Consider the following 10,249-nt stretch of genomic DNA (forward strand, 5'->3'; position numbering starts at 1 on the left):
CATACATGCTTTTCTCTGGTACTTTTAAAGTTTCTTTTTATACATCTAAAAATTGGTTTATAAAATTTATATATTGCCGTAATGATTCAGTTTTATGTTTTTACATGTGGCTGGCCAGTTGTCATTATAGTATTTATTAAATAATCCACCCCTTCTCTTCTGATTTGAAATGCCACAAATAAATTATCAGATTAGTAGATTGTTTTGCTATATTAATTTTATTTTTGCAGGAATTTCTCACTCTTCTCACTCATTTACTTTTTCAGATGAACTTTAGTATGATTTTGTCAAATTTTCCTCTTCCAAAAAATGAACTTGTTACTTTTTTTATTGAATGTGGTATCTCAGAAGTCAAGTAAAGAAAGGGTTTCAAAGAGGAGAGGATGATCAGCTTTTTCAAATACTGCTGATGAGTTACAAAAACTGAAAGTTGACCATTGGCTTTAATAAAGTGAAGATCCAAATATCTAAAAAACCATCATGCAGAAGAAAGATTAGACTTGTTCAATATGGCCCCACATTAACTCAATCAGCAGATACTCTAAGGAGTCAATTCTAAAGAGAGTCAAACTGTCCAAAACTGATAACACACTACCTGGGAGGAAATCCATTCATTCATTATAAGTGGACATATAGCAAAATTAAAGTGTAATCCGTCACTTTATCTAATTTTGCTATATGTCCAGTAGAGTGGGCAGAGTTTATAGTTTGTGCCTAGTTTCTCCTGTGATTATCTGTTACTTTAAACAATATTTTAAAACTTTCTGTGTCTTGATTTAACACGTTTAAAAATGAAGCCACGTTTATTGACTACTTTTTATTAAAAATAGTTTATTTATATTACCAATCCCCCTTCTTGATTTTAGTTGGTAAACTTTTGTTATATTTTGCTGAGTTCATAGTACTTTTCAGTTTTATATTGTGTTGTTTTTTGTAAAGGAGAAACATTGCTTACTGTAATTATGATTCATATTTAGCTTTTATTTCTGAATTTCAGTATATTTAATGCTCATAACTAGTCGTTAAAAACAGCTTAACTGTTCCCAATTTTTTTGTTTTATTTATTTATTTTTTTGAGAAGGAGTTTTGCTCTTGTTGCCCAGGCTGGAGTGCAGTGGCATGATCTCGGCTCACCGCAACCTCGCCTCCTGGGTTCAAGCGATTCTCCTGCCTCAGCCTCCCAGGTAGCTGGGATTACAGGCATGCGCCACCATGCCCAGCTAATTTTTTTTTTTTTTTTTGTATTTTTAGTAGAGATGGGGTTTCTCCATGTTGGTCAGGCTGGTCTCGAACTCCTGTCCTCAGGTGATTTGCCCGCCTTGGCCTCCCAATGTCCTGGGATTACAGGTGTGAGCCACCGCGCCTGGCTGTTCCCAAGTTTTAAACTTTAATTTTTGGTTGCCCAGGAACTTCTTTGAATTGTTTTGTATGAAGGGTTATGGGTGCTATCCCAATTCCTTGTTTGTTGACCATGTGTTTATGTTATCTTTTTATATTTTAAAAACCCTTTCAGAGATACAAAAATGTATAGAGAATAATATACTGAGTATAATCACTCAAGTTAAGTAAACATTTCAAATATTGTTGAAGTTCATTGGCATATCTCTCCTTGATAGTATTCCTTTTTATTCTATCCCAGAGATTAATACTTGATTTTAGTATTTATACATGTTCAATAAGAGGAAGTACATATGGCAAATAAATATGAGAAAAATGTCCAACTATAATGAATGAATTGATTTCCTCTCAGGTAGCATGTATCAGTTTTGGACAGTTTTGACCTTATTTTGTTTAACCAGAATTGATTCCTTAGAGCCTTTGGCACCAGGGACCAGTTTTGTGGAATACAATTTTTCCACAGGCCATGCTGCAGGGGACAGTTTTGGGATGAAACTGTCCCACGTCAGATCATCAGGCATTAGAATCTCATAAGAAACATGCCACCTAGATCCCTCGAATGCACACTTGACAGTAGGATTCACGCTGTTGTGAGAATCTAATGCTGCCACTGATCTGACAGGAGGTGGAGCTCAGGTGGTCATGCTCACTTGTCTCACCACTTACTTCCTGCTGTGCGGCCCAGTTCCTAACAGGCCACAGACCGGCACTGGTCCATGGCCCAGGAGTTGGGGACCCCTGCCTTAGAGTATTTGCTGATTGAGATTAACTTGGGGCCATAGTGAATAAGTCAGAACTTTTTTCTGCATGATATTTAGATATTTGGAGCTTACTCTTTGGCAGCCCCCAAATCTCAATATCCTACGTGAAGTATTTTTATTCCCCTCATTGTTCTTATTTGCTTTGGTTATTTTTTCTGATGACTTTTATGTGTCTAAACTGATTTTTCTTCCATCTTGACTTGTTTAGTTAGAATTTTGGATCTAATTGCAAGCGAGATGATTAAAATGGGATTCATGTTCCGTTCACGGCCCTTAGCTGAAATGTGGGCTACTCAGTGAAACTCACTAACGTTCAGTTTCTTCATCTGTAGAGTGGATATAATAGCTACTTAAGGAGGTTCTTGTTGAATGATGTAATGTGTATGAAATCGTGCACCTTGGAACCTGTGAAGTGGTATATACTCAGGATATGAGGTATCAACATAATTTATTCTCATTAAATTTCATTCAGCCAATTACTCTGAATTTAGAATCATGGAGAATCTTTTGACTCTTGATTTGATTGTTTAGTCTAACAGTAATTTAGTCTGACAATCAAGTCTTGATTTGACTAACAAATCGTTTAGACTAACAAATTGTTTAGCCTTGATTTGATTGAAGGATTGTCAATCCTTCAATTTCATGCCTTCTACCCATTTATAAACGTGCTCTGTATACTTTCGTATAGACAATAAAATGTTGAACAAGCCCCCAAAAGATTTAGGTGATACATTGTAAGAAACTGCTGATCAGATTGATATATCCATCACAACAATTCTAAAAGCTTTTTTTGTTGCCTGTAGAATTTTTTTTTGTAAGCTCACTTTGTTTGCAGGTCCAGACTTTTATAAATCTATATTCCTATTTGTCCTTCATGTATGTTCTTCAATAAGACCCTTAAAAATCTAAGATCAAGCTGAGCATGGTGGCTTACACCTGTAATCCCAGCGTTTTGGGAGGCTGAGGAGGGTGGATCACCTGAGGTCAGGAGCTTGACCCTGTCTCTACTAAAAATACAAAAAATTAGCTGGGCGTGGTGGTGCCCACCTGTAATCCCAGCTACTGGGGAGGCTGAGGCTGTAGAATTTCTGGAACCCAGGAGGTGGAGGTTGCAGTTAGCTGAGATCACACCACTGCACTCCAGCCTGGGCGAAAGAACAAGACTGTGCCAAAAAAAAAATCAAATGTAAGATCAGCCTGTAAAATTCCTTCTTCTTTAAATTTTCTTTTTCTTTTTGTAGAGACAAGGTCTCACTGTGTTGCCCAGGCTGGTATCCAAACTCCTGGTCTTAAGCAATGCTCCTGCCTTGGCCTCCCAAAGTGCTGAGATTACAGGCATGAGCCACTGTGCCCAGCCTGAAATTCCTTCTAATGATGATACCTTGATAGTGAACCACCTCAGGACCACCACCTACACATATTTTCCTAGCGTTCTAAGCAATGTATGCACTGGAATAGTCTTTGCTGTTTCTTCTTCTTTTTCCTTAATGAGTACATTTGTAGTTGTACAGTCAAAATTATGTTCTTGTGGGTCTCCCAGTCTTCCCAGTCTTTCTAAACTGTCCTCATTCCGCATAGTGTTTTCCACTATGTGCTAGGCAAAGACATACAGATGTGGTCTCTGCTCTCAGGAGTCCCAGAATTATGGGAGGTTAGAAGGTTATGATACGAATGGTATACGGTGGGGCAAAAAAAACAAGGAATTTTAGATTTAGCCCTGTATGAAAGGAGTCTGAGGAAGTCTTAGGAGCTGAGTCTTGAAAGTTTGCAAGGTAGATGGAGAAGGGGGCATCTAAGCCTGGAGAGCGGTGTGAATAAAAACGGGGAGGGGTGTTCCTTTCCACTGTGTCATGCCCTGGCATTTCACTTCTGCTTTTAAACATTTGTAATATACGCTCTTAAAAATTTCTGGTAGAGCTCTGCATATGAATGCCGTTTCTGTCTTATTACGAACTCTGAAATCACTTGCTCCCTGGCAAAATTATACCCAATTTTTACATAATGAGAAAAATTACAGTGAATGTAGTCATCTTTATTGACCTGTTAATTTAGGAAGCAGTTGAGTTGAGTTTTTCTCTCCTCTGTCCCAGAAGATTTTCAATCAAAAACTGTAGAAATTTATCTTCAGTGGGATATTGTGGTATAACTTTTAAGGTAGAACTTTAGGTATCCCTGTAGAGATGCCTTAATTCTGTACAAAAAAGCCTTAAATTCTGTACTTTGCTTCTTGATTCAGACACTTGTTCCCTAAGGAAGAAGAATAAGGTAACACTACATTTATCCTTTTCTTGTTCTTTGGTGTCTACATTCTCTAATCATTTCTTTCATGAATATTATAATTGTATATTTAAGTAATATTTAAATATTGCAATATTTAAGGAGCAGTACTGAGAAACTATGTTATTTTGGCATTTATCTAGATATACTTAAAAGAAATTTTTTCTTCTGAGCACAATGGCAGTTATGGTAATCGCTGGGTTATAAGTTAGTCACATACTGTGGACTGTCTCTGGTTCTGTCTGGGCCACCACTGTCCACCCATAGTCTTCCTTGCTTTCTAAGTAGTATACATATTTGTATGCACTAGGGTAACCCAGTGCTTAGAGAATGAAACGAGACAATAGCAGATGGCCAAGCGTGCTGTACAATGGGATTAGTATTGGGCTCCTCCTTCCCAGGGTTCTCCCCTATGGTTTAAAGTAGTTTTGTGTTACAGTAAATTTCTTATCTTTATAATAAATCACTGACCTGGAAAATGTAATTGAGCATTTGAATCTGAGCTGCATTCAAAATCTGTGTTAAAATTGTACAGCTTCTTGCTTGATTGATTATAAATGATAATGTAGCTTGGAGTTTAATTTGCTTACACAGATGCTATCAACATTCCCTTCCATGCTTCTGTAACTTCTGTTTATTTCGTTTTGCTTGCATCTCCAGTTTCCTAGGTTTTGATATTTAGAGTTTTAGAAAGCCAATTGATATATAGGTTTTTTTTTTTTTGTCCTAGTTGGTTCTTTAAATCTCTTCTATTTTGTTTTGGGTAGGAGGTCAGAAAGAATAGGTCCTTTGTATGTTCCGTTTGTTTTCTGTGAAGTCTTGGATAAGACAGTTGTTAGTTTGTTCACTTTTTCCATATCATAAAATCGGACAGGAGAGTAAGGTTGTTTTTTTTTTAATTAAAGACAATATTTACTAATATATTCTGAGAAAATATTTTATTTTTAAAATTGTGCCTTTTTATTTTTAATAAGGATCAATTCCTGTATTTTCTGAATGTTATTATTTTAAATCTTAACCCAGCTGTGAAACAAGCTAAGTTTAGAGAAGACTGTGTCAGGCCTAATTGAACTTTACGTCTGAAACATAATTTAGTTAGATATTAGAATTTTTTCCTTTTCTTTCCTTTACTTATAATTGTCTAATGGAACTCACTTTGCAGTTCTTTGTTGATGGAGAATATGTATAGTTAAACTCTTGAAATATCATTTTATTGCAAAAACAATGCGCAGTAAATGAAGTTTGATTTGATGATTATATTTTTACTGGTAGCTAAGGAAATATACTCTGTGTAAATTTATTTGCTTCATACAACTTTTTTCCCCTCCCTTTTTAAAAGTAAACCTTAAGGAAGTGGAGAGTTTAACTTGCAAAGTATGATTTAACTTCTGTATGTCAACAGGTTTCTGGTTTTAAATGATGCTGATCCTATACAAGTGATATTTTATAATTATTGAAGAATTATTCTCTTAGAAAGGGAGGTTATTTTTTTTACCTTGTTATAGTGTAAATCTTTTAATTATGATATGTTCCTTAGCAGTATTCCTTCCACTTCCAGAACACTCCTCTCCAAAAAATACTACAAAATAACAAAATACCCCCTCATCCCTACATTGTGATAATCTAGAAATAATAAACTTCAGATATAAGTGATTAAAACAACAATAAAAATGGATGTATTGTGATAGATCTAGCAAACTCTATTGCTGCATGATAACTGCCCTAAAACGCAGTGGCATAAACAACCATTTTATTTTGCTTATTTATTTGTGAATCAGGAATTCCAGAAGGGCTCACATAGGTAGGTAGTTCTTGATTTGTGTATTTTCACCTGGAAGCGTCTATGATTGGATGATCTCCTACCAAGATGGCTTATTCACTTGCATATATTCTCTTTGCTCCTTAGCCTCTGTCTACATGGTGGTTTTTATTTTTATTTTCTTTATTTTTATTTTTTGAGATAGAGTCTCACTCTGTCACCCAGGCTGGAGTGCAGTGGCACAGTCTCAGCTCACTGCAACCTCTACCTCCTGGGTTCAAGCAATTCTCATGCCTCAGCCTCCCTAGTAGCTGGGATTACAGGCATGCAGCACCACACCTGGCTAATTTTTTTATTTTTAGTAGAGACGGGGTTTTGCCATGTTGGCCAGGCTAGTCTCAAACTCCTGGCTTCAAGTGATCCGCCTGTCATGGCCTCCTGAAGTGCTGGATTACGGGCCTCAGCCACCATGTCTGACCTACATGGTGTCTTTTGCCCTAGCTTCTGCAGGTGCCTTGGGTTCCTCGTGGCATGGGGAAAGTAGTCACACTTCTAATGTGGAAGCTGCTTCCAGATTTATAGATGTTAGAAGCAGAAGCTGCTTGGTCAGTTAAGGGTTATTCTTGAAAGTGGCTTGGAAGTAGCAGGTCACTTCTGTTGTATTCTGTTGGTCATAGTAGTCACAGAACCTGCCCTTTTTATTTTATTTTATTCTATTTTATTTTATTTTATTTTGTTATTTTATGTTATTTTATTTTGTTATTTTATTTTATGTTATTTTATTTTGTTATTTTATTTTATGTTATTTTATGTTATTTTATTTTTGAGACGGAGTCTCGCTCTGTTGCCCAGCCTGGAGTGCAGTGGCGCTATCTCAGCTCACTGCAAGCTCCGCCTCCCGGGTTCACAACATTCTCCTGCCTCAGCCTCCCGAGTAGCTTGACTACAGGTGCCCGCCACCGCGCCCAGGTAATTTTTTGTATTTTTAGTAGAGAAGGGGTTTCACTGTGTTAGCCAGGATGGTCTCGATCTCCTGACCTCGTGATCCGCCCACCTCAGCCTCCCAAAGTGCTGGGATTACAGGCGTGAGCCACTGTGCCTGGCCAGAACCTGTCCTTATTAAAGCAGGGTGGTGGTGGTGTCAAGAATGGGGCTCCACCTTCTTCCTGAGAAGGGGTAGAGTTCATGGCAGAAGAGTATGTGAGATGGGAGACATTGTTGTGACCATTTTTGGAAAATATCTACTTCAGTAGAATAAAACATTGGATAAGGGGTTGGAAATCAAAGAGTGAGTTTTTTTGTGCGGTATGGCAATAAAATTCTTACTCCCTTTTCTGTTGTCTTATGATATTGCAGCCTTATTAACCAGAATGGAAGTGGAATGTTTCTATTTCCATGTTCTGCTCAGTGTTTTAATCTGTTATTTTTAGGGTTTCTACTGTTATCTGTTGCTTTCAAACGAGCTACTCCAAACCAGAAAGAATTCTGAACAACTTAAGAGTTGTTTTACCTAATTCAGGAATTACCACAGAGTATAAATGTAATTCATAGGAAGAAAGTACAGAAGAATAAGGTATGTGGAAAGGAAGAGGACTAACAGAAGGTGAATTAATGCTACTTACTGATTTTGGCGATTCACCTTGGGTGAGAAGCACGACTGTCTAGATGGAAACTCTTGTGTATTAGTGATCTAACAAGAACCAGTGTGCTTGCTACAAGACTGCCTTTTAGAAGATAGAGGTGTGTATAGATGATACACAGAATGCAGGAGAATTTTTTTTTTTTTTGAGATGGAGTCTCGCTCTGTTGCCCCGGCTGGAGTGCAGTGGTGCGATCTTGGCTCACTGCAAGTTCCGCCTCCCGAGTTCACGCCATTCTCCTGCCTCAGCCTCCCGAGTAGCTGGGACTACAGGCGCCCGCCACCACGCCCGGCGAATTTTTTTGTATTTTTAGTAGAGACGGGGTTTCACTGTGTTAGCCAAGATGGTCTTGATCTCCTGACCTCGTGATCCGCCTGCCTCGGCCTCCCAAAGTGCTGGGATTACCTCGGCCTCCCAAAGTGCTGGGATTACAGGCATGAGCCACCGCGCCTGGCGAGAATTTTTAAGAACATTAAGAAGAAATAAACATGGCTGAACTGTTTTGTGTTATTTGAGGGGGATAAAGCAAGATACATCTCAGAACTTAGAGTGTTTTCACAATTCGTTGATGGATATTGTTTTGACCTAGCACTGAGGGGTTAATTTGGATGGAATTTTTTTTCCAATCGAGCTAGAATTCACAGATCATAAAATTTACCATTTTAAACTATATGATTCAGTGGTTTTCACAATATTTACAATGTTGTGCAACCATCATCACTGTCCAATTTTCAACACTTCAGAAAGAAACTCACACCTGCTGGCAATTACAACCCCTCATCCTCTGACAACCGGTAACCTCCTTTTTGTCTCTATGGATTTGCCTATACTGGATGAGACCTTTGACTGTGAACTTTTGAGTTAATGCTGAAATGAGTTAAGGCTTTGGGGGATATTGGTTTTGAAATGTGAAGACATGAGATTTGGGAGGGGCTGGGTCGAAATGATGTGGTTTGGCTGCGTCCCCACCCATATCTCATCTTGAATTGTAATAACCACAATTCCCATCTATTGTGGGAGGGACCCAGTGGGAGGCAATTGCATCATGGGATGGGTCTTTCTCGTGCTGTTCTTGCAATAGTGAATAAGTCTCACGAGATCTGATGGTTTTATAAAGAGAAGCTCCCCTGCACAAGCTCTCTCTGTCTTTGCCTGGTGCCTTCCAAGCAAGTCACATGGTGGCTTGCCTTCCAACATGATTGTGAGGCCTCCCTATTCATGTGCAACTGTAAGTCCATTAAACCTCTTTTTCTTCCCAGTCTCAGATATGTCTTTATCAGCAGCATGAAAATGGACAAATACAGAAGGCTTTCAGTCTTCACCTTGAAGTATGATGTTGACTGTGGGTTTTTCATAGATGCTGTTTATCAGGTTGAGAATTCCCTTCCATTCCTAGCTTGTTGCATGTTTTTATCATAAAAAGATGTTGGATTTTATAAAATTCTTTTTCTGTATCTATTGAGATGATCATTTGGTTTTTCTCTTGTATTCTGTTAATGTGGTACATTATATTGATTGATTTTTGTATTTTGAAACTAACCTTGCATTCCTGGGTAAAGATAGATTTGTTTTTAAATAGCTTTGTGTTTTTCAGCTGGATGAATGTAGAAACTTGTTCTATCAGCATTATTATGGAGACAATAGAAGTGGACCTGAGAGAATATAGCCTTTGGATAAATGCTTAATTTTCAAGTGCTAAGGTGTAATATAAATGGACATATGCAAAGGCTTATATTGTAATATTTTTACATCATGGAAATAATTTTGACTCTTATTAAACATTATTTCTTTGGGCTTTTAAGTAACTTAGTGAATAATTTGAGGATCTGTGCTTATCTGTGTCCTTTCTCATCTGTTGTTAATACGCCACATTAATGTTCTCAGAGTCTTGCAAGTTCTAGTTGAGTGTTTTGACCGAGCACACATTTTAAACTTGAAAATTGATAATTAACAAGTCAATAAGGAAGGGTCAGATCCCTCTTCTGACAAAGATTGTTCTTAGTTGTTTCTCAGGAGATCCTGTAGCAGGAACTTGTCAGAGTAGTAAATATACAGACACATATCTAGAAAAAGACAAAAGATTTAGGGAAAAGTGCCTGGTCGCAGTTTTAAAGCAGAGTCAATATTTTCTTCTGCTTAAAAACTGCTTATAACTTGACATAAATTCTCTTACATTGCATTCTCATCTGTGGGAATGGCTGTTTGATTAGATGCCCAGGTATCTGTCAACTCTAGTTGAGAAATTGAAGTAACTAACCACGTGAAGAAGTTATTAAATCAGACTCTGATGAAGCAGCCTTTTATGCTCTTCCTTTTTCCTGCTACACCAGTATGTATATCCTAACCAGAAAATAGCTTCAAGAATCAGACATCTATTTTGTTCTTTATCTTTTATCTTCCTGTAATTGTCAGAC

The 10,249-nt window shown here is 37.6% G+C and overlaps 1 protein-coding gene across 22 annotated transcripts in view; it reads left to right on the top strand.

Annotated features, from left to right (window-relative positions):
* The window catches only part of ERC1 (ELKS/RAB6-interacting/CAST family member 1), a 535,420-nt gene that overhangs the window by 171,245 nt on the left and 353,926 nt on the right, over positions 1 to 10,249 (top strand). The window lies entirely within an intron of this gene.

Source organism: Pan paniscus, chromosome 10 (genome assembly GCF_029289425.2).
Source record: "Pan paniscus chromosome 10, NHGRI_mPanPan1-v2.0_pri, whole genome shotgun sequence".
Classification (NCBI taxonomy): Eukaryota; Metazoa; Chordata; class Mammalia; order Primates; family Hominidae; genus Pan; species Pan paniscus.